At 40.3% G+C, this 26,190-nt stretch overlaps 1 protein-coding gene across 3 annotated transcripts in view; it reads left to right on the forward strand.

Annotated features, from left to right (window-relative positions):
* Positions 1–26,190, forward strand: part of MARCHF3 (membrane associated ring-CH-type finger 3) — a 151,622-nt gene that overhangs the window by 29,169 nt on the left and 96,263 nt on the right. The window contains exon 2 of one of the 3 annotated variants that reach the window (XM_078364940.1): positions 20,744–20,992. The exons of 1 other annotated variant lie outside the window; for it this stretch is intronic. The gene's annotated coding sequence lies outside the window, so the exon portion shown is untranslated. One more of the 3 variants, XM_078364941.1, reaches the window with a different exon arrangement.

The following is a 26,190-nucleotide window of genomic DNA, read 5'->3' on the forward strand; positions in this document are numbered from 1 at the left end:
GTAGCTAATTTCTACCCAATGTGGTACATTAGTAATGGCTGAGTACTCCGAAGATGACAGTACCTTATTTGATGTACCTTCAGCACTAATGGGCTTATAATAATCGATGTTCATTATGTTAGTTAAACAAATAAATGATGATGTGTATTTGATTTGTAGGGGAGTTGATCATCTGAAAACAAATAGCATGTTTTGAAAATATATCTCTCTGCCCCACTAAAGTGGCCAGGTGCTAGAATACCAGAGACCAAGTCAGCTGAGAGACATTACTGCAATGCAACTGGATTGGCTGGTGAAGCTGTAATGGAGGGAAGGTAAATTTATGCCTAGAAATAGAACGGTGAGGGTCAAATCCAAAGACGGGGAGAAAGTAGCCTGAGAGAACAATGATGAAGTCTGGAGCTTGGAGAAATGTGAGCCGGGTTCAAGCCATCCAGGACTTTGCCATGTAAACAGACTTCATGTCCCCAAGGGACAGGCTGTGCAGGAAGTGGTGCTGGACTGGCTGGCTCTAATGGACTCATTGAAAGCTGGTCTCGGCATAATTGCCATACAAATGGGTATTGTATAAGAAAAAAGAAGTCTGCCATCTGGAAAAAGGAAGAAAATGGACATATTTTCTGCATCATCTACATTAGATAAAAACTTCTCACGCAGGTTGGCAATTTTCTATGTGTTTTCCCTGACTGAGCCCTATACCTCACCAACCTGCCAGTATTATAGGATCAATATAAAAATTCCTGTTGTTTTGCTGACTTAGGTATTCACTGAGGAATTATTTGGGAGGCAGACCTGAAAAGCAATTATGTGTGAAGCACAGTAAGCTGGTTCTCCTTGAGAGGGGTTGCTGAGACGGAACTTTCTGGGAGCCTCTCTGGATTTCTGGCACACATAGTTTCCTCCTGATGTCCTGTGACATGTACTAATATTTTTTCCAATTCTTAGTCACGGTTTTTTACTTTGGTCCATGACTTCGAGGTTGTCGAAGTCATGGACCAAAGTAAAATATCCACAGATATTTTGGAGCTTTTTCTTTTTACCACAAATCTTTACAGCTTCTCAGTTTATTGTGGTGTGTCCTGGGGATTGACAGGAAAGGAGTAGTTTAGGGGAACGAGTGAGATTTCTGTTGTTTAAAAGATGGCTCTTCTCAGGTCGGTAGCTACAGAAACATCTGTGGGTTGTCCTTCTCCTGGGATGGATTTTAAAGCATTCATGAGGTGGCCTCCTTCTCACCCTGTTCCTGACCTTCCCTTACCTTACCTCCCTGCCTGTTTTCCCCAGCATAAGCATGAGAAAGTACATTTGCAGCCATCTCCACCTGATGACTTCTGTGTGTGCCCTTAGCCATGGAATGCTGAATGTTTGCAAGGGGTTTGCTGAGAGCCAAGTCAAGGAGCAAGCATGTTGGTGAGAGGCCAAATGCCCATCTCATGTAGCTTCTCCAGTTTCACTCTTGATCCAAGCTGGAGCATATTCTCCAACTTGAAGAACGCCAATGAGTGCTTTGAAAAGGGACCAGGAACCTGGTGCTTTATTCTTAGCTACTAGAGCAGAACTCTGGTCCACCATAAGTCAGCATTTTCTGTATTCTGATCAGCAGATGGCCCTGGCTGATTCCTGGTTGTACAGCTCACCAACTGCCACATGGGCCACTTGGACACTGACTTTGTACTTTTATAATCCTCTATTCTCCTTATACGTGGAGTTTTCTAATTTATTTGTGACAGAATAACAGAAAAAAGTATTTCGAGATCCAAGATTTCCCATGTTGTGAGATATATTATTTCCTGCCATTGAAGAGATTGTTTTATGATTCCAGCCAGGAGAGTTTTTAGTAATAGGGTGATATTCTCTTTTTTCTCCTACTATTTCCTCGGTTGTTCTTAGACGGCCTATAGCCTCCAATGGACTTCTGTAATAAAAGTGCTTCCGTATTTTCTTTCTAGTGATAAACAATCAGTAGACTTAATATGATCATTTTCCAAAACAACTGGCTGTATTTCTTTGCTATGTTGATATATAGCACAAATGGTTAATTCCCCAAGAGTGGTAGCAGGCAAGCGTAGGTGGACCAGGTGGACCAAAAGGACAATGAGAATTATTGTTTATCTAACATAATTTTAGAGGGAAGAAGAGATTTGAAAAAAAAAAAAAGCACAACCTTATCAAAAAAATTAAGTATGCAGTCATTTTGAATAAACTAGAATTTAGAAAAATAACTGAATAGATGATTCTACTGTTAGAAATAGAATCTGAAGCTACAGGAGAAACTGCCTTAGAGACCCAGTCCTTTCTACTTTGGAGTATCAGAGACAGGGAGAGATTGAAAGCCTATTGATTAGAGAGGAAGTTCTCCCTTGTAAGAGAGTCCAGCCTCTCTCAGGCAGCATTCTGCCATCCCTTTTCAGACGAGTCCTCACCAAATTGACTTCCCTTCCATGTCAGTTGAAAAGCCCACCATGTTCTTTCTTGTCTTCTCATTCTGCTGCTCTTTCTGTGTTTCTTTTGCTTCACCCATCCAAACCTTAGTCCCCACCTCCACCGGGAAGTCTTCTCTGACTGCCTGGCTTTCCCATGCATTCACATCATGTCTGTTACCTTTCTCTTTGCCTTAACTTGTCCATGTACTCTATTGTCAGCAGCTTAAGGATTGGACAATAACCTACTCAGTAACCACTTACTGAATTAAATGATTTAATAGTTGTTAAATTTAATTTCTGGTATCTATTGGTCCTTTTACAACAGTAGTTATTACTGGTCCTCATACTAAATTTCAGGTCTAAGTATTCTTTAATACTTGCTCATCATCATCATCGTCATCATCATGAGTTTGCTTTGAACAAAAAATTAAAAGCAAATAGTTAAAAGAAAACTCAGTTACTGAAGGGTATAAATTCAAAAGAAAAATTTTCTCTTTCTTTTACCCTGATTTTTCACTCCCCAGATATAGCAAATGTTAACAGTTTGTATGCACCCTTCTAGAAGTTTGTATATATATATATGCGAACATAAATGGGAGCCTATTATATATACTCTTATGCACCGTCATTTTTAAATAATTTAAACATTTATCCTAGAGATCTTTCTATCTGTTCACACTTACTTTTTTCTTACTTGCTTTGTTGTACCCTATTGTATAAATCGTCAATTATTGATATAAGCAGTTCCCTGTTGATGAACATTTAGGAGATCGCCAGTTTTCTCAGTTAGTAATGATAATGATACACTGATGGTTCTCCTGCATTCCTTATTAGTGCTTTTTGCTAATTCCACTCCTCAAGGGGATTAAAGATTCTAGATCCATATCCCCACTGGAGAAGAGCAACTACTGCAACCACTCTTAAAGCCTGCCACCAGTGTGCCCTCTTCTCCCTTTCTTTTGTTTTTCTTTCCTTCCTTGCAGTCAATTCTTCCTGCAGTCAATTCTATGATTGCCTACAAGCAATACATTAAATCCAGCTGAAATGCTTTAATGGACAACAAAGTGGGCGACTTAAATATGTGAAGCTATAGCAAGTGTGAGTGACTCACCAACCTATTTGCATCTGGATCTCTTGCCCACTATCTAATTAATATTTTTCCTATCAAAGCTGCTTAATGATTTCTTAATTGCCAAATCAGATAACTGGTTCTGTTCTCCATGCATCCTGACTGTGCTGCAACATTCAGAGCTATTTATTATCCCCTCCTCTCTGCTGCTCTTTCCTCTGTAACTTTAGAGGTGCAATGGGACTCATGGAGAAATGGAAAGACCTAAGGCCTGAAGACATTGAAGTTCAAAACTATTTTCTGTAATCCCAGCACTTTGGGAGCCCAAGGCAGGCAGATCACGAGGTCAGGAGATGGAGACCATTCTAGCCAACATGGTGAAACCCCATCTCTACTAAAAAAAAATCAGCTGGGTGTGGCAGCACGTGCCTTTACTTCCAGCTACTTGAAAGGCTGAGGTAGGAGAATCACTTGAACCCGAGAGGTGGAGCTTGCAGTAAGCCAAGATCGCACCACTGCACTCCAGCCTGGAGACAGAGCGAGACTCAGTCTCAAATATATATTTCAAATATTCGTGGCTTTCGGGCTCCAGGATGCCAGCTGATGTTAACTGGTTTTAACAAATCTGTACTGAAAAGTGTGCAAAATAGTCCCTAAGCCTGGAATGTCTGGAGTCTCACATCTTATTCAGCTTCCAAGGATCCAGCTTAAATTCCACCTTCCCAGATTGTTTCAATTTCCTCTCCCTCTTGCTGCCTTAGCAGTGTATTTATGCCTGTGTTTATAAGACATCACACATTGCCTTTCATTCGAGTTATCTGAGTTATCTGAGTAGGTCTAGTAGAATGCCAAAGGGCTGGGTTTGAGTTTCTCATTCTTCCTGCCCTCAGCATTCATTTCCATGTAGTGAATTCTTAATAAATGTTTGGCTGATTTGTTTATTGGGAGAAAAACAGGGAAAATAAAACCTACTTGCAAGTCACAGACATTCAAAGTGGAGACAGTATATAATGGTCATGGCATCAAATAGAAAGTTAAACAAAAATCTGAATACCTAGGACATGAATATTGTTCAGCCAAAAACAAGTCTGTAAAAGGAATCCATGAGAGTATCACAGAATTAGGGAAATCCCTTTTCTCTGTACTATGTTCAGAATAATAGATTACTTTGCTTCATCGTAGAAAACACAAATACAGAGCAGCCTTGAATAATCAGTCTGAAATAAGTACTTGACTCCAAGGATTATGAAAGCAGTGGCACCCGTGCAGTTAGAACTCTAGGAAAAGCAAGATAGGAACGTGTACAGCAACCTGGAAAGTAAACAGCACCTAATATCAGAGTGCCAGAAGTTCTCATGAGGAACAGGCTTGAAAACATGCAGTTGTGAAGTTCTCATGAAGAACAGGCTTGAAAACATGCTGTTGCATGCTGGTACATTGGCTCAATTGATTTATGTATTAGTGTTTTTTTAAACTATGTGTCCAAGAGTAACAGGGTGCCCGTCTCCAGAGTGCTACCAGACCAAAAGTGATGATTAGGTAAGACTGAGTGTCAAATTGATTGGATTGAAGGATGCAAAGTATTGTTCCTGGGTGTTGCCAAAGGAGATTCACATTTGAATGAGTGGCCTGGGAGAAGCAGACTCACGCTCAGTCTGGGCGGGCACCATCTAATCAGCTGCCAGTGCGGCCAGAATAAAGCAGGCAGAAGAAGATGAAAGGAGCCGACTTGCTAAGTCTTCCGGTCTTCACCTTTCTCCGATGCTGGATGTTTTCTGCCCTCGAACATCAGAATCCAGGTTCTTTAGCTTTTGGACTCTGGGACTCAAACCAGCAGCTATTGGGCCTTCAGCCACAGACTGAAGGCTGCACTGTTGGATTCCCTACTTTTGAGGTTTTGGGACTCAGACTGGGCCACCACTGGTTTCCTTGCTCCTCAACTTGCGGACGGCCTATCGTGGGACTTCAGCTTGTGGTCCCGTGAGGCAATTCTCCTTAATAAACCCCCTTTCATATATATGTATATATGCATATATATATATATACACACATATATATACATGCAGTTGTGAATATATGTATATATGAAAGGGAGTCTATTATATACATGTATTATACATATGTATATATGAAAGGGAGTCTATATATACATGCAGTTTCATATATATGTATATATACATATATACATGTATATATACACACATATTACACATATATGCATATATACATATATATGAAAGGAAATTTATTATGTATTATACATATGTATATATGAAAGGGAGTCTATATATACATGCAGTTTCATATATATGTATATATACATATATACATGTATATATACATACATATTACACATATATGCATATATACATATATATGAAAGGGAATTTATTATATATATGAAAGGGAGTCTATTATATACGTATATTTATATATATATATATGAAAGGGAGTCTATTATATACATATATTTATATATATATATATATGAAAGGGAGTTTATTAAGGAGAATTGCCTCACAGGAATGTATATGTATAGGAACTAACATCTATATATATATGTTATATATATATATACACGTATATATATGTTATATATATATACACGTATATATATGTTATATATATATATATATATATATATATATATATATATACGTATGTATGTATGTTAGTTCAGTACCTCTAGAGAACCCTGATTAAGTACAGCAAGCTTGGGAGAAAGCCTGCAGATCTTGATGTAAGTGGGCAGTTAATCAGTTGTTTTGAAATCTGCCTTTCTTACATTGAACATTTTACACTGAGATTATGTTTTTCATTGCGTTTATTGAGGTAGAACTTACATGCCATAAAATTCTTTCTTTTTTAGCATACATTTTGACAAATGCATATGGTTTTGTTAACTACCACCACAATCAAGATATAGGACAGTACCATCACCCCACCCATCCTGATGCTTTCATCCCCTTTTGTAGTAAACTCTTTTACCACCTCCAGCATCTGGCCACTACTGACCTGTTTTCTGACCCTACAGTTTTGCCTTTTCCAGAATGTCTTATAAATGGAATCCTATGTAGCCTTTTGAGTCTAGCTACTGTCATCAGAGATCTGTCCACACTGTTGTATCAGTAGTTAGTTCCTTGTTACTGCTGAGTAGTCTTCCACTGTGTGACTGTGCCGTTTACCCATTCACCAGCTGAAAGACATTTGGGTTGTTTCCAGATAGTCATTATAAATAAAGCCACTCTAAGCAAACATATTCATTTTGTGTGAATTTATGTTTTCATTTCTCTTACCTAAATATCTAGGTGTGAGATTACTAGGTAGAATGACAGGTGTATGTTCAACTCTCTAAGATGCTGCTGAACCATTTCCAAAGTAGCTCAACTATTTTGCGTTCCTGTAGTATTCACAAGAACTTAAAAGTCTAAGACTAAGGTTAAATCTATACCATTGTAGATCATTTCAATAGGATTACTTCTTTCAAGTAGATTGAAAGTCACTTAAAAGTTTTGATTGGGTTGTTCTGACTCAACTGCAGATGTATCGAAGGGAAAGGAGAGAAGTGGAATGGGGATATAGACCCAATCTCAAAGGGTTAAGTTTTTTATTTATATACAGAACTCTTTTTTCCTGCCTGAAAATGATTAAAGTGAGTGTTTGGCTGCTTGGCAAGACTTTGCCCTGATATTCAGGGGAGATTAGAGCAGCTTTATAGATAAGCTCAGAAAATCTACTGAGCCACATAGTGATTTCCCAGGTCCTCCAGGTAGTCACCAGTGTTGGGGTATTGATGGCATCTGATAATGTTGCCTATCCGGAACCTGAAGATAGGTTAGAGGATGATAGTTCCAAGTTTTATTCAAGTTCTCAATTGCCTAATAACTGATTACTTTTAGCTCCTCATCTGAATATTTTCAGATTCTGACCACTGGAGATACTTTACTTGTAAGGCTTGTTATCATCTAGATTTTATATGGTTGAAATAGGAGGCTACGAAGTTGACCTCTACACCTTGCCTTGGAACTTTGGCCGTAATTCAGGAGGGATGTATCTGTGCTGTCTGCCTGTTGCTGAAGTCAGCACCTTTTATACTCAACAGAAAAATCAGTGCAAAGACTATTTGAGTTGGAGGCCTCATCTTTCTATAGCCTATCGTGGATCATGATGGTCTGCTTTAAAATCAGGTGGGTGTCAAAAAGAGGAAGGGAAAAAAATCAGTGACTTGTAGACTTTTGATATCCCTTTGTAATCTTCAGAGTCCTGTGGTAACCGTATCAGCACGTTGACCTGGCACTCAAGCCAATAACCTCTAGGAACTCGTAATGTGTAGTACTTAAGTAGAAATTAACTGCAAGATCCTGAATAAGGGAAACATTCAGCCACAGGCACAAAACTCAATGGAGTTTTTGTATTTTTCTCATGACACCATTTTAACAAAACACAAAAGAGATGAGAAAGCAAATGGAAAATGATTATTTTCTGTCTGATTTTGCTTCAGGGGAATGTTCATTCAGATGCCTGCCTATAAGTCACAGGGCTACAAATTCTCCTGCCCTGAGCCTGTGTCCTCTGAGGTGCCATGGAAGGAGCTTGCAGCATCATTGGGAGGTGCTTGTGTTTCAGGCTGATTTGACATTTTTATGAGTGTCAGTTTGTAGTGATAAAGACTAATGAATATGATATCCTGTGGTATCAAGAAGAAGTTTGTTTTGTTTCCAGCTACAAATTTGTCTGCAGGTAACTTTTTAGAGCTAAGCTAACAGAATGTGAAAGCAAAGAGAAGCTGGGGTGAAAACAATCATAGGTTTTGATTGTACTGAATATCCTGGGGTGACTGTTCACTCAGCATTAACTAAGCCCACAGGATGCCTTTCTCTTTTACCATCAGGTAAATTGTTTTCCCAGAACTGCTAGTGTTTGTGGTCCAAGTGAATTGTTCAGCTTTGTATATTCCACATGGCCTGAAGAAGACCCAATTGGCAGACCCTATTGATCAATTAGGAAAGGCAGAAAGTCAATGGAAAATCTTTGAGAATTTAACTTGCTAGGCATATGGAGAGTCGACAAAGTGAGATGTATTATCAGGTGGACGCATTCATTTGTCAAGGAAAAGAATACAGTGGGAATGGATGTAGAGGGAATAAAATGAAATAGTGGGAATTTGCCGTTATGCCACTAGATTTCTTTTTTGTTTGTTTGTTTGTTTCTTTTCTTTTTTGTGAGATGGAGTCTTGCTCTATTGCCCAGGCTGGAGTGCAGTGGTGCGATCTTGGCTCACTGGAACCTCTGTCTCCCGGGTTCAAGCGATTCTCCTGCCTCAGCCTCCCTGAGTATCTGGGACTACAGGCACACGCCACCATGCCCAGCTAATTTTTGTATTTTCAGTAGAGATGAGGTTTCACCATATTGGCCAGGCTGGTCTCAAACTCCTGACTTCAGGTGATCTGTCCTCCCCAGCCTCCCAAAGTGCTGGGATTATAGGCGTGAGCCACCGCACCTGGCCAGATTTCATTCTTAATAAAAGCAACTTGATACTACTGCAAGAGATACTGAGGATTAGAGTGTTAAATATAATAGGAAGCTGTTCATAATTATAACTGATGTGCTGTAAGTATTGTGATTAATATATACATGTTACTACTCCTTTCTTCTACATGTGTTACAATTTATGGTTACCAGATCACAGTAGTGCTGAACACTCTACAAATCTCACTCTCTAGGTGAGGGAAGGTGTTGAGATGAATCCATACCCCTGCTTGTGAAGTTATTATCCATTTTTGCACTTAGGTTTACATTGCACTGGCACTTAGACCCTAACAAGATTCATGGCAGGGGGAGGTGAAGGGGAAACTAAATTGTTGCTTAATTTTCTTCTTTAAAAAAACTTCCTTTGCTTTCTAACAAAGTGGTTAGTGTCAATTAGAGACAGGGTCTCTCTCTGTCACCCAGGCTGAAATGCAGTGGTGCAATCAAAGCTGACTGCAGGCTCAAATACCTAGGCTCAAGCAATTCTCACACCTCAGTTTCCTCAGTAGCTGGGAGTACAGGTGCACACCACCACACACCACTAATTTTTTAATTTTTGTAGAGACAGATTCTTACTAGGTTTCTTAGGCTGGTCTCAAACTCCTGGCCTCAAGTGATCCTCCCACCTCAACCTAGTCCTATTGTAGACTCTTTTTTTCTTCAGTGAAATGTGTTGTTGATATCAGTGGGAGTTACCTACATTTAAAAATGTCTTTCATCCCTGGTTGGATATTTATGAAGAAACATATTTTCTTTATTCCCTTTTAAACTTTTTGTGAAAATAGTACATATGTAGGTTAAGAAATTAAACAGCACAGAAATGTGTATAATGAAAAACCATGGTCCCCTTCCAAGGACAACATTTCTCTCTGATAATAGATGTTCACTGATATAGTAGTAGTTTACTTGCCTGATTTGTAGTAATAGTAATAATCATAAGCTTATACTCTTGCCTTTTTGCTATTTATTATTTTTCTTCCTCCCTCAATTGATAGTTATTACTTTAACTTTTCTAGTGCTAATCGTTGTACCTTAAAATAATAGTTTTAAACCTCAATTTCTTGTCCCGATTTATGTAGTAAATCTGGACTCATAATCCCTGTGAAAACAGACAATGAGTTCTCTTTAAACTTCTTTTATGTGGTCTGAATTATCTGTTTCAGGAGTCAGGGGCCATGTTTAATTACTTGGCTTTTCTCTTCGATGCTTCTGTTTTGTTTTTAGATATGAGTGGTGAACTTTGGTTATCCATCTGTATTTAAGAATAAGGGACTGAGTTTTATTTTTCTTCATAGATGGTGTGCGTTTCCCCTGCTCTTATATATGTAGATCTGGTTTCCTGTTATTGCTGCCTATGAATAGGAAGTCTGCACAGAACCTCAGTGTTGGGTAGGGGGCTTGTCTCCTGGAAGTTTCACTTTAAGATCAAGACGGAGAATGGGCTGGATTTTAGTCAGGAGTTTATGTGCATATGGTGAGAGGATTCAAAGGATTCAAATGCCTGAGGAGTTGCAGGAGGTGGGGTGGGGGCGGGGTGTGCTTTACTCTAGAGTGCTTGCATATAATCTGGCCCTCCTAGTTCTTTCTAGACCGTTTTTTTTTTAAACTTTTTATTTTGAACTAATTTTAGACTTAGAGACAAGTTACTAAAATAATACAGAATTTCTGTATGTCCCTCACACAGCTTCCCATAGTGTTAATTTCTTATCTACTGTACAAGTTTCAAGCAGTTTTTCAATTTCCTCATAGATGAAGAGTCCTCTAATATTTGGCCCTGAAGTAAAATCATGGGTTTCTAGTGTAGCGCATGGACCTAAGGCAGGGAGTGGAGAAGGAGAGTGAGGGGTACCCACAGTGTCCCTTAGACAGACTTCAGTTCACTTCTCTCTTCTCCACTCAGACTTGAAATCCCAGTCTCTGTGGCAGCTGCCCAGTGAGTCTGGGGTTTTGTTGGCACATTGCCAGGCAGCTCACTCCCACCCTCTCACTTTCCCAAAGTTTTCCCTTATATATTCTAGATTCTTCAATTTTTGCTTTGTATCAAGCAGGGTTCTCCATGGTGGGGGTTGGAGGGCAGGGAAGTGGCAGAGGGATGAGAGAAAGACAAGAGAAATTTTTGTTTTAAAGAATTGGCTCACCCAGTCATGGGAGCTGGGAAGTCGAAAACCCATGGGGCAGGCAGACATCAGAAATTCAGGAAAGAGTTGATGTTGCAGTCTTGTGTCCCAAATTATAGCACAGGCCAGCAGGCTGGAAGCTCAGGCAGGAATTCATGTTACAATCTTTTTTTCTTTTTCTTTCTTCTTCTTCTTTTTTTTTTTTTTTTTTTTTTGTGGTAAGAACACAACATGAGATTTACCCTTTTATCAAATTTTTAAGTATGCCCTATGTTATTCTTGACAATGTCAAGACAAGAATGACAGTGAATCTTTAGGGCATATTCATCTTGTTTAACTGAAACTTGATACCCACTGATAAATAACTCCTCATTTTCTATGTTACAATCTTGAGGCAGAATGTCTTCTTCTCCAAGAAAGCTCAGTTTTTGCCCTTATGGTCTTCAACTGATTAGATGAGGCCCAGCCATATGATGGAGTGTAATCTGATTGACTTAGATGATTGTAAGTATTCATCACATCCACAAATACTCTCACAGCAACATCTAGACTAGTGTTTGACCAAATTAACTGGCCACCATAGCCTAGCCAAGTTGACTCATAAAACTCACTGTCATACATTCTATTCTATTTGCCATCTTCCTGGACTCCAGAAATTTGTGGTAATCTTCTTTTCATGATATTCATCTCCCAGTTACTTCACTTTTATGTCCTTCTTTTAGCACTATTCTCTCAGAGTCCAGGGAACCAAAGTTCATTTGTTAAAGAGAACCCAGTCGCTCATACAGGTACCTCTCCCAAACATTGGCATGTCAACCGGGGTCAGCAGTCTTTTTGAGGTTAAAAAAGAAAAAAGGCATCACATGATTTAGCTGAAATTTATTTGTCTTACATATTACTCTAGATGGTTTCATCAGTCTACATCATACATCATTTTGGGATATCTATTTCATTGTACTTATTTAGAATTTTTTACATATTCATGTTATTTACTCTGACTTATTTAAATAAAACTTTTTTCCTATTTATTTGGAAGTAAGTCTATCCAATTTGAAATATTTTTTTAAATCTTCATGCTGTGAGTTTGATTTTAAAATAATAAACTAAGATTTTATTCACATTACCTTGAGCAATACTTTGTCCAAATTCGGTGCTCAAAAAAAATGCTTACATTAAAACAATTTATTTAGCTTTGTATGATACTTACAGATTTTGAATGCTTTAATTGTGGATATTTAATTCACTGTCTACATTTGATGCTACTTATAAGGTAGAGAGTTGGCAGGCATTTTTTGTTTCTTAGGTAGCACACTTGAACTCTGTCTAAAATGTTTGATAATTTGCCTGAGGTCATTTTCCTTACAGTTTCAATTCTGCTACAAATGCCAGGTCTTTTGACTTCTACTTCTGTGCTCTTTATTTTGCATATGTTACACTGTGCTGTACATATCCTTGGGGAATATTTGACAATGAGCATATTTCTATAAATCCTGGTACTGTTAGATATGCTTGCAATGGATTCACTCAGGGCATGTTCTGCTAATGATTTAAACTCTTTTGTAAGAAGGTGAGTTTCCTTGGATGATCAATCACCCCACTGTGTTCCTTGTGTGTTCTATACCCAGGTACCAAATCAAATCATGCATGAAAAGTACTCTCAAGGTCAGGTTCTCTCCTTGCAAAAGTGTATTTAAGAATCAAAAATGACTGTGTATTTTCAGAACCCAAGTCTCCCCACCACCTCTAAAAATTCATCCAGTTAAAAAAAAGACATGCTCTAGTATTAACACAAAAACATCAAATTAAACCCATCACATAATTCACTAAGAGCACACAGAACTGTAACCCTGTCCCTCCCAATTCTCCCAAAATGCATCTTTTCAAAAATTAGATTGTGGCTTAAGTAAATGACTAGATGAAAAGTAACAATGTCTCTGTTAAAGAGAAAGAAAAAGAAAGGGAAGCATTTCAATGTATGAGCCCTGGCTCACTGTCACAAATATGTATTTTTTCTTTTCCATTTTTTGTAGACACACCATATGCCTTAATTTAGTATGAAATGCATGTCACAAAAACCAAGAATAGTGCCCTAAAGAAAATCCGCATCATCCAGGGCCATTCACCATTGTTCTGAATTAACTTTCTCCCACCACCACCTGGGGGAGAATAGAGGGACAGTTGCCTCACCACATACCCCCACTTTTGGCTTCTCAATTTTTCTTTATTCCTCTTTTTCTAGGGCTGCCTCTGAGGCCTCCCACCCAGCCTCCCAGCCCCTGCCTTTCCACTAGAGTCATGCACTCACTGACAGCTTAAGTGCCTAACTAATCTTTGCTGCAAATTATGTATTATTCAGACCAGTTTCAGGCCAGGCCTCATATTATTCCACTTAGTTTTCCAGAGGTTTAAAGGATTAAATAATCCTCCAAGTATTTCCTGTTATCACTCCTCTTTTTTTCAGTACATAGGAGTATCCTCTCGACCTGGGGTTCATAACTTCCAGTCTTTGGCTTGGCTTTCAGGGACTTGTGAATCCCCAGAAGTGAAAAGCGGAATTATGTGAGCATCGGTGCATATTTTTAGGGGGGTGGCTCTGTAGTTTTTCTTGTATCCTAGAAGAGACCCATGACCCAAGAATGTGTGGCTGACTCTCAGAGCCCGCCTTGGAAGCCCAGCTCTTGCCAGCTCCTTCTGTTTTCACTTGAGGCCTAGGCTGGGTTCTGTGCTGATCCTGTTTCCCACTGGTTCCCCTGTGGACCTTCACCTGTGAGGCTTTACCTCCTTTCTCCAGTATGCTACCCCCTTGGCTGGACCTAACCTGCTTGGCTTTCCTTATTCCCTTCCACATCCCCCTGTCCTGCTGTAGAAGGAGTTCCTGTCCTGCTTATTTCCCAAATACATTTATGTTGGCTTGGTTTATTCTAGAGCTTCTCTGAATATAGAGTAGCTCAAGAAATTTTCTTCAACCCCCATCCCCCTCATCAGTCCACCTGGCCTGTCCTAAAGCCACTGTCCTCTTAAGGGACAGTACATTGCCTTCTCAGGGAATGGCATGGCTCAAAAGACATGCCCTAGGAAATCCTGGCATTATCTTTTCCCCCAACCCCCTAAAATTGCAAGATATCACATTAGCATTGTATAATATCCCCCCATCCTAGTCCTATCTAACTAGATAGGACTTGTAGATCACAAACAGGTTTCAATCTTTTGCTACAACCTGGCTTAATGAGTTCTCTCTCTTTGTTGCGTGATAGTGGCTTCTGTATTTCCAGTTAATTTCTCAGTGTTCGAGTTGGGAAAAAAATAGCCACCACTAAACATGAAAAAGATCAAGGAAGCTGGAAATAAGAAAAAGATGGAGGAACACAGACTTCCCAGGCTCTCCTTTGGTCGCATCTTTGCTTTGGTATAGGCCTCTTCTGAGAGAACCCTTTGCATCCTGTGCACTTTTGGATTTGCCTCCCATTAAGTTGACACTTAATTGGGATTCGGGAAGGGACACGGTTGGAAAGTGAGGGACCTGGCTCCTCAGCCCTCTGAGTGCCAGTGGACTGACCTCAGCATCATAAATCATAAGTTGGTAGCGAGGGTGGATTTGAGGCCCTGAGTAAACTGCCGTTCCAGTCCAAAGTTAGCTCTCCATGAGGTCTGCATTCTAAGCTTGCTGACAGTTGTGAGAGCCTTTGCTGATATCCAAAAGAGAGAATTCCAGTCCTGCCATATTTAGATCCCTGTCCTAAGTCAGAGTTCTGAGCTGCTCTGCCGCTGTTTCTGATACATGATCTTGTGCTGAGAAAGTGACCAGCCTGTGACCTCACAGACTCAGGAAAGACTGGTCATGGCCAGAGGGCTGGTTCCTGTCCCCTAATAGGGACGGTTGCACCAAGGCCCACCAGATCTCCAGCCCACATCTTCCCTGCCCTCCTGGAGCCAACCTTTAAGAGGATCATCTGTCCCTTCATTAAATGAAAAATAGGCAGCACTCTCATGACACCAAAGCCAACACCCTTCTGGGACCTGTTGGGGCTGCTGGAGCAGTGTCCAGTGCCATCCAGAGATGTAATTCCCCTGCATGGTTAAGCCAGCTCTTCTCCTGCAGAGGGAAGATAGAAGCACAACAGAGGAGTGGGCAGCTGGCCCCACACTCCCTCCATGTGCCACTGCTCCTCCTATCTTTTAAGAAATGAAAACAACATAAAATGCTGGGGCCCAGCTGGTCACCTATCTCAGGATTAGCTGTAAGGTCTGCAGTATGCTCAGCCAGCTCAGCCATTTTGCCTTTCATCAAAGGAGTCACCCTAATGTGGACCTTGTGGGAGACAACCATGTTTGTGGTCTAACAAAAACAGTTCAGAACAAGGCATATGTACCCCAATCCAACTCCCATCTCTGAGCTTTGTACTCTACTTTGTACTTCACATTTGATCTAATTAGTGCTCAGAGTATTTGTGTGAGGGTGCATTTATCTCATGTTACAAATGTGAAAATCTAGAGTAGAATTGATGTGCCCCAAGTGTCACAGCTAGCCATTAGTAGATCAAGGTTTGAACCCAGGTCTTCCTATGTGAAAGCCCTTGCTTGTCCTACTACCCCTTGCTTCTGTGGCCATCTAGTAGATCCTGGGACTGCACATTAGGTCATCTGGGGGACTCTGAAAATAATTGAGTCAGACTTGCTGCAGATGGGGCCCAGGCTGCTTAGGGAAGAGCTGCAAAGCAGGTCAGCTTCCTCTCTGGCAGTGCTGGGACAGCCTTCCTCTCTGGCAGTGCTGGGACAGCCTCCCTCACTGTCACTCATCCTGTGGATCTATACAGAACCACCAGCTCCCTTGCTGTTCTTTCCCCATCCCTGCCCTCAAGACGGATTTATATGCTGCCGTCCATCCATTTTAGGGCTCAAAGGTTCAGACATGGTGAAGTGAAGGTGGGAGCAGAGGAAGATATGAACTGCTGTGCTGTGTGACAAGGCCAGGGGCTGTCACTGAGGATGCAACATGAGGCAGGCAGGCGGGTAAGAGAAGCTGGGGAGGCAGGAGAGAGAGAGAGAGTGAGTTACTCTAGCATAGCAATCAGTGAATTAGATTTGAATGAAGCACAGATGCACATGTTTGGACATCAGAACCAGGTTTCATGATCTTTAGGTTGTCTTGATAACATATTGGAACTGGGTATTGAAAAGTCTGAGTAACCTGAAGCTTAGAAAGAAAGGCATAATCTATCAAGTTAACTTAAAAGGAAAGGAAGGTAGGAAGGTGTTAACAAAATTAGAAAGTGCTGTTTTGGAAACAGCCCTAGATATTTCCCAAAAAAAAAAAACTTTGGGAATATTCCAGTATAGGGATTCTAAATACCATAGTAGTCAAGTAATGTGTTCTTCTGGTAAAATTAAAAAGAGCATGCCTGGCAGCATATGAAGAACTAAATTTCACTCCAAACATAATATTTGATATTATCCCACTTCAGTACTCTGTTACTGTTGGCTTAGGTATTTGATGTCATATTTTCCTTTGTTGTATAAAAAAAAAGGTTGGACAGTTCTCAATTTGCTGGTATAGTGAGAGGGAAATTTTGTGCATGCATAAGCATAAATCTCTCTTCAAACTAAATGTGTATATAACACCTTCACTTTGAAGAGAACACTGTGTTTAGTATTTCCCAAAGCCTTGCAAAGTACATTAATATCCTACAACCATTTCGTTAATGTCTTTAAAGAATGTAAGTCTTAAGGAAAGTTATCTCCAAACACACTTAAATCTGGAGTGGGAACAAATTCTTAAAGGTCTCAGAAGTCTCATCTTGCTAACTTAGGGTTTTCGTGGCTTCCTCCATCGCAGCCCCTGAGGATGTGTGGTCCAAGAAGCAGGCCAAGAGCCCAAGATGCTCATGTGCTGGATTAGTTAATCCCTGAATGGATGCAAGCTTAGTCAATGTTTTGCACAGGCTTGCTTGAGTAAAAGCAGAAGTAGATGTTCCCCTACTAGGAGAGGTCCATTATTCTGAAAAGCTTTTCTTCCTCACTGGACAGTGACTATGCAGAGACACCTGGGAAGTAGTCATTCATTGTTTGTTGCTGGAGGCCAATTTGTTGCCTATCAGAAGCATATGCAATGTAAGAGGGCAAAAGGCAGGCTATGGATTTTTCTGCAAATTCAGCAGAGTCCTGCACACTAACAATCAGTCTGAAGAAGGCTGAAGTCGTGTGTCAGTGCTTACCACGCTGATCCTTTGTGCAGCACGAAAGTTGACTGGTGGCTTAAGGGAGGTAGCCACATACAACTGTTACCACCTGCTCTTGACTTTCAGTCTGGGGCCATGGAAGGAATATTTGAAATCCACATATAGTCTAAAAACAATTTTAACATCTCTTTTCACCACTTCCCTCACTAAATTTTGTTGTAGAGACACTAACAAACAGAAAAACTGAAAATACTAATCTTACCTCTCTTCCATTCCCGTAGAAGAATATGGTCTTGGATGTCCTCCAGATGAAACCAAGTTTGCAAACTGGTGGCCCACAGGCCCACCAAACCATAGATGTGTTTTATTTGGCCTATACTAGGTTTTAAAAAATATTTGAGGCTGGATGGGGTGGCTCGAGCCTGTAATACATCCCAGCACTTTGGGAGGCCAAGGAGGGCAGGTCTCGAGGTCAGGAGATTGACACCATCCTGGACAGCATAGTAAAACCCCGTCTCTACTAAAAGATAAAAAATTAGCTGGGTGTGGTGGTGCACACCTGTAGTCCCAGCTACTTGGGAGGCTGAGGCAGGGGAATCACTTGAACCCAGGAAGCAGAGACTGCAGTGAGCCAAGATGGCACCACTGCACTCCAGCCTGGTGACAGAGCAAAACTCCATCTCAAAAAATATATATATATTTGAATGAATTATCAACATCTAAAACTCAAGAGATTCTACATAAAATCTGTATTTCTGGCTTCTCTTAAAATTCCAAAGAATTTTAAGCCCACATTCTCAAGTGATAATGATGAAGTAAGGCCAAGGAGTGGCTGTTCCCTTCACAATGGATTAGGGCTCCCTCCTGGCTGCCCCAGTTCACAACTGGCCCAGTTGTCACTTCCGGTATCTACTGGTTGCTGCAGGCTTTTGAGTTTGGCATCCTCAACAAGAGAAGGTGCACAGAAGAGGAAAGATTTTGCTTTCCTTATGGATGTCTGTGGTGACATCTCCGTGTCAATATGAAATTTGATCCACTAATGAACAAGATTATCATACACAAGAGTTCTGGAATCAAAGACAAGTGAAATGAGTTCAGTTGGTATACAGGATTTCACTTTCATTTCTAATAAGGAATAAACACCATTTCAAAATTAGAAAAGTCTAAGGAAAAACATACTTAAATGGAAGACAGGTGACCTGAGTTCCTGATGCAGCTCCTCTGCCCCCATGCTGATACTTAGTGTCTTGACCTACATAATGGAAAGTGTTAGCCATCATTCAGCATTCATTCCTTTAACAAGATTTATAGAGTGGTTGACATCAAGGGTTTAGAGTCTTCCCATATTGGATCTGCATTTAGGACTTCATTTTCCTCACCTATCAAATAAGGAATGAAATCACAAACACCTCAGTGTGTGACATACTCTGAATATCCAGTTATTTTGAGCTCTTATTATTTATTAAGTACCAGCTGTTTGCCAAGCTTTGTGCTAGGCCTTGGAAATACAAAAACACAGAACATGTGGCTCATGTCCTAAACAGCCTCAGTCTGGTTGAGGACGTATATTTTGGGCTAACAAATAGAGTCAGTGACCTAAAGAAAAGCCTCTCAGAATGTACTGCTGAAATGTAAATAGGGCTGATAAAGCCACAGGATATTACAACATCATGTTAAATTAAGGAAAGTTCATGTGCAATACCTACCTTGAGAAATAAACATGTATATATATATATCTAAATAGGACAGAGGTAACGAAAGTTTTCAATAATAAGATAATAGAATTTTTCTTAGAGGAGTTCCATGTCGGGCTTCTAAATCCGAGGTTCTTGACATCTGGAATGGGATTCTTCTCATTGATAGTTCAAAATGTATGCACACAATAGTTTGCATAACATTCCAGGGAGAGCCCCAGAAGCCCATCCATGGGGCTGCTCCATTTAGTTCCTCACTGGGCTGGTCACACAAGACATAGAAACAGTGGCTCCAAAGAGGTGATCAGTTTCAGAAGAAGGAGAGAGTCCCATAGAAACGGTCAGGGCAGTTCTGTGTGAAGGCAAAAAGCTGAGTTGCAGAGAGGGCAAGTGGGCAGTAAGGGGAATGTTGAACAAAGAAAACAATTTTTTTTCTTCTCTCAGATAATGTAGATATCCCTAAAACAACTAAAGTAGTCAGAAGGAGTACTTCATGTGTCTGTCACGTGCTTGACAGTGGCCACTCTGACACATTATCTTCTCTCCTGTGATCCTTTCTCCTTTTTCCTAAATCTCTATCTGTCATCTAGGTTTGAAAAGAAACCTTAACATTTACTAAGCCAGTAAATGTTACATCCTTTCACATAGGGTTGGTTTGGCTTTTTGTACTCCCCCCACCCCGACGCCCCTTTTCCTACTCTTCAACATTTCATTCCTAGTATGTCCAGAACTGATTCTGCATGATCTGTTGGTGACCCGAGTTGGGCTGGTCATTATGGGTAGTCTCTGTCTTTGGCCCTTTCTGGCCTTTAGGTCAGGTGTAGCACTTGATCAGTTCCCTCCAAAACAAATCCAGCTGCAAAAGTATTGGAAAATAAAATAGGTTTTACTGAGGGTTTTAGGGGCAAAGTGAAAAGAAAACTCACCACGTGAAGATAAAACATCACAAGATTCCCATTATACAATCCTCAACTGCCAAAGCCTTTCTCTTGGGGGCCAGCCCCTCATCTTTCATTGGCTCCACCTGCCCTCCCCACACTCTTGCACTGTACTTATGCTAATTCAGAGAATGTAGTTCCCTCAACTTCTCTAATTTCACTTTCTCATATCTGTTAGTTATTTAATACTGCCTTGAATTATGAGAAAGCCTCTGTGCTAACAATGATGATTTTTGTTTGTACCCCTAATCACAAATGTCTTTGTTCTTTACTGAATACATTGAAGGCATCCTTGATGTTAAGACATGTATATTAATCTCTCATTTCTGAATGGCTGAATAGTGTTGCCTTGTATACATGCAACGTGCTATGTTTAGTCATTCCTGGACAATTACCTTATTTCTTTTTCTCTGTTCTGTTACAAACAATGCTGCAATCAAACATATATTGCATACTTATATGAGTATGACTGTAGGATAAATTTCTGGAATTGATATTTCTGTGTCATGAGTATATGCCTTGTAACAGTTAGTAGTTATTGCTCTCTAGAAATTTATCTTCCTAGCAACTATGTGAAAGAGATTCTGTTTCAGTTTTCCACAAAACCTCGTTTTTCTGTTTGTTTACCTTATTTTATGTTTGTTGATTCATTTCATGCCTTGATTTAGGAAGGGCTTAAGGTGGTTAGCACACTAGAGGGGATGGGGTTAGGGAAGAAGTGAAAAAATGGAGAATATACAATGGACCAGTGATTAAGTTTATTATAAAAATTCATTCATGTTTATTCTGTGCCCTAGGTGACCTTCAGGTTTGGTGCTAAGCTTTCCAGCAGCCAAGGCAAAGAGGGGAATCAAGAGGGGAATTATATAAGCCACTACTAAATGAAGCTATGCCTTGGGATCCTTATATAAAGGGAAAAAGGACATTGTACAGGCCAACAGTAACCTCAGCAGTGTCTTCATGTGATTCTCACAGCACCTCTGTATCTGCGATTTGCCTCGGACCCAAAACATGTTGCCCTAGAGCAGAGCTCTGCCTTCAGTCATGTACGTGCTGATTATGTTGGGTGGAGAGCATTCTGGCCAAAACTGATAAAACCCTTGCCTCCAAATGTGGCCAGATAGCAGGGTCTTCAGAGCAGGTGTCACCTCTCATATACATAGACCTTCCTTTCTCTTCAGAGCTCCTAAGAATTGTCTTGCAGGATGAGACCAAGAAGCAAACCCAGGATCAGTGATGTAAACCAGATGAGGAAAGCACCACTGTGGGGGCATTCCCAGGCAGGATGCGTAGGCTGCCTGCCAGGTGAGCAGGTGGAGGACCCAGTGGGGCTCTCCCTGCTGCCAGGATCAGGGCAAGGATTCCCAGAAGGGGAGAGAGCCAGGGGCCATATGTGCAACTGTAGATATCAGAGTGGGCTCCTGAAGGAGACTGGGTCATTTCAGTTCCTGACCTCAGGGACAGGAGATAGGAGGAAGTCATGGTAACCTCAGCTGGGTGGGGAGACAGCTAATCAGCCACCCCAGGTTTGAGGTGGCCCCAGGGTGGGTCAAGGATGTGAAGAGGTATTTGCTTCCTCTAGATAGATAGGAAGGAAATACCAAGAGGCTCAGCCTTGTGGAAATCACAGAGGGGCTGAGTACCCAGCAGAGGATAACATGGCTCTGCAAGAATGCAGAGGTAGCCCAAAGCAGAAGCAATGAACCTGGAGATCAAGTAGCAGAAGAGCTGAAAGACAGCTTGACTTGGACCTAGATTTGAAGCCAGAGTAAGCTAACAAGAAAACAGAATGATTCCCAGGTTCAGTGCTGGCAAAATTGCAGAATGAAATTGATTGAGTCATGCAAACTCCACTGGGCTGTGGATGATTTTATCCTCAAGGTCCTTCCTCCACACCATAGTATGGACACCCAGACTTGTCCTGTAGAGGACATAACAAAAATGTATCTTAACCGGGGAAAAGAAAAGATTAACAAAAGAATGAACATGTGCCTCAGCCCCATGAATATAGAAGGAGAAATATCCCTCTATGTCATTCCCTGGGTGATAGCAGGAGAACATTATCTTAAGGAGGAAAAAAAGACAGTGGAAACCTGGTTGAAGGAGGTTTTTTTTTTTGTTTGTTTGTTTTTTTTGCACATCACCCTGGGGAGCCACAAAAGAGAGACAGGAACAAAAGAACAGCTGCAAAGGGAGTGACAGAAACCCAAAGAGGCATTGACACAGGCGTACTGGGAATATGACACGGCAAAGGGAAGAAATGAGGTACGTTTTCTAGTTAGAGAAGATTGATCTATTTAAAGGACTTTAAATTTTGTTGATTCACTTTGGGTGCATCCATGTGAAGGTTTGAGTTTTGAATCATCATGATTTTTAGCCAGTAAAAGTGTTCTGGGTTTTAGCTTCACCCACATGAACCTCAGCCCACTATTTAGAAGTCTACTGCCCTTCATGTGGGTTGCTAACAGACTGTGCCTTTGCTGTACCTGAGAGAATGGCTTCCTCATCACCACATTCTACATCCCTCCAGGATGGCAATGAAGAGCTTCCCAGGGCATCTGGCATTAGCAGAATGTGACTGATGAGGAAATATAACCCCAGCTTATGCTGTTTTACCAGAATTATTACACAAATTACAAAATAATTTGATAGGTAGAAGAGAGTATATTGAATGTTTTTACTACAAAGAAATGATTAATGTTTGAGGTGATGGATTTGTTAATTACCTTAATTTGATCATTGTACAGTGTATACATGTATCAAAACATTCTATTTTACCCTATAAATATGTATAATTTTGTGTCAATTAAAAAGAAAATAAAACTTAAAAAAATTTTTTTCACTATATATGTGAACACATGAAAATGTAATAGTAAAATTTTATTGTTAGAATATTATATCCCACTTTAAAAATAGATTGAAGAATGAATGGTAGCCAGATTACTTCAGCTGTCACATGTAATTTACATAGCTTTTCATTAAGACTGTTAAGTCACAGATAAATTTAATTTGTTGGAATAAAGTAATGCTCAAAGCATGACTGAACATGCAAAAAACTTAAGAAGTGGAGTTTAGGTTACAAAAAGAGACATACTTTCTTATTGTCTGAGTAACTACAGTCTCTGTAATTTGTATGTGGTGATCTGAAATCTTAGTCAAGACTACCTGAAATCCACTTTTAAATGAGTTCATCTGACAAACAGTGCTAGAAAGACCCTACCTTTGATCAGTACAATGATTTTGATTTCAGAACCTCCAGTTGAGGTTCCTAATCATTTCCTTAGTAACAGAGAGTTTTGAACAAAATACAAGGGCAAGAGTATCAGGAAACGTTACTTATTTTTCTCTCTGCCACTGATTACCCAGAGAGCAACAATGAAAAAATATGGAGGAGGAGAGCAGAGCACTCTTTTGGTCCAGTAACAGAATTCAGAAGTAGAACACACTGGGAAGGCTTCTCCCTCCTGCAGTGGTTTTCTCCAGGACTTTTTTAGCCTCACGTAGTGTAGCCTTGACAGGAAAGGATGGGGGCCAGGGGCCTGGACCACCATTCCCAGCAATCTCCTGCTTGAGGGAAGGAAGGGTCCCCATCCATTTTTTTCTTCATTCTGGGCACCTCACTTTAAAAAAATAGATTCTGCTTAATATTCTGGATATAAAGTATTTACTCCTCTTACAGATCCTTCAGTCTCTAACTTGTATTTAATGCCTGAAAATAATGTTCTTTACAGCCATCACCTTAGGCAATTTGGATGGTGATGAACTACAGAAATGTATATATGTTCTTACTAATACAGATAACTTACTGCTTTATAACTGCACAGAAGCAGTAATCCACATTTTTTTTTCCTAACACTACTGAACTAGATGGTCATTACAATGCAATTTAGGCAAAAGGAATGTGAGGGTTGAGGATCGTTGCCCCCAAATGCTCTCTGCCACCTTCTGCACTTCTGCAATTGTCTGTTTAGCATCTAGCTGGGTGAGCTCAGATGTGGCCTGAATCAAGAGCACTGTGACCTCGGAGCTGCCAGGTTTGCAGGCGCCTCCCCTACAGGTGGAAACTCTAATTCTGGATTGCTCCATCTGGTGGAAGCCCCAGAGAATAGAGGTGAAATTCCATGCGTTGTGCTCAGACCTCCACAAACTACAGGCTGCTATAGAATGTGTTTACTGGGTTAATGTGACTCAGCATGCAATCAAGTGGACACAGAATAGTCACAACTCCCACGGCAGCCCAAAGGAACTATGCAGGTCAAGTTGTGAAATGGCACCCGGAGTTATTTAGAAGGGTGTTTGGAATTAGTAGCAAGGTTGGTTTTGTTTTAAACCCTGCTGTTTCTCTAGTAGAAAACAATGAGTGTTGATTACATTTTATTCTACTTAACATCAGTGCTTCTCAAGGGAGATATTGGTGACATGGAATTATGTCCTATATTCAGGCACACAGCAAAAATAACTGAATAAAGAGCCTGGGGAAAAATGTTAAAATTATAAGTAAAAGTGAAAATGAGACTATGAACAAAGGCAAAGAAAAACAATATTTTAAACTGATATAATATCATGTGATATAGAGACATTAGCACATACTTTTTGTTGGGTATGGGGAGAAATGTGGTACATAAATTTTATAGAAATCAAATTTTTCTCCATTGCTGGAATATATTTGGGATGGGTATTACAACTCTCTCAAATATGCAGAGGTTTTTTTTTTTTTTTTTTTTGATGTTTTTTTACATCCTGTTTCAACCTCCAGGGTCTAGATACTGGACTTCCTTCAAACAGGAGGCCAGTGAGAATAAATTTGAGCATGCAGTTGTTAAAACCTCTCTCTTCCTCCAGTAGCTCTTGACAGCAGCTGCAGAAAATGAAACCTGCTAGGGATGGAAGTGGATGGAGGTAAAGCAGTCTCAGGTGGGAGGAATATGCTGATGGGGGAATCCGGCCCTCAATTAATGAATGGCATCAACACCTTTCATGTTGAATGGCACACCCGAGGCCTGGCTGAGACAAGCAGGAAGAGAAGAGAAAGATCATATCTTATTAATTGACCTCATCTCACCTCCTCCCCTATAACTGCACATGACTTGTAACACAACTTCCTTTAATTTCATCAGACTGCCTCGCCCAGAAATGAAGCACAGTAGTGATTATGAATGAACAGATACTTTGCCCCTACTTCTTGCCATTATCTCTTTCATGAATGTACATAGGGAAAGCTAAAGTGAAACTCACTTCTTGGTTTTTAGGGGGTGATTTGAGGTTCTGGGGATTTTTTTTTTTCAGTTCTTTTTAAGCACTCAAACACTCTGTTCCAAACAGAGCAGGAATCCCACTCGTACTCCTAACTTTGTATTATAAATGTTGGACTCTGTGAAAGCAGAAAGAGTAGTGGTGTAACTCGTGGATAATGAAAGCTTTTGGTCTTGGAGAAGAAAAAAATGAAAAGACTTGTTCAGAATTGCAAAGCCAGGGAGTCTGGCAGTTTTTTCTCATATTTCTAGGTGACAGACAAATTGTTAGTTACCATATGTATAATTTATTAGTAATTGCTCTAATTTGCCTCCTAAGTTTCCCAGTTGCTGGTTCACTAAGATCAACTATTTTGTACCCATAAAATAAGAATCATATGGTAATTTAATGAAGTAGCTAGCCAGTTAGCATGATTTCTGTGCAAATGCAGTTATTACCCTTGCAATTGAGAAAAGGGGGAGAGGAATAACAGTGTCAAACTTCTTAAAGCCTAGTGACTAATTATCACTCACTGGGATTAAAATGCTAGACACACATTTTCCTCTTGTGGACATATGGACACTAAGATAACTGGCTTTCCTTTGGGATGTGTTGCAGTCTGTTTAAAAGAAACTGCTTCCTTCCTCCTGGGAGCAGTGCAAGAGCTGCTGAGTGAAAGTTACTGGATCCCTCCCATGGGTGATCTGGGGGACAGAGGCTTAGAGCCTGCCAATGAGCACAGCTTAAGGTACAATAGACCTGCTGCGAGGATGCTGGGGATGGAGTCAGCATAGAACATTGGTTTTTTTCTTTTTAAAGCAAGTGTTCTATTTCTCTCCAAACATAATTATCTGACTTCAGATATGATTATAAGAAGATAAATGCAAAAATGTCTTCTTATGGCCAGACTGTCAGATTTCTCTCTGTTCTTGAATTTTCTCAACGTATCAACAGTAAATTGTGTACTTATCTTCTAAACTGAATAGCCAAACAAGCCGAGGCCTCCTTCTGC

This window comes from Callithrix jacchus, chromosome 2 (genome assembly GCF_049354715.1).
Source record: "Callithrix jacchus isolate 240 chromosome 2, calJac240_pri, whole genome shotgun sequence".
In the NCBI taxonomy this organism is placed as follows: domain Eukaryota; kingdom Metazoa; phylum Chordata; class Mammalia; order Primates; family Cebidae; genus Callithrix; species Callithrix jacchus.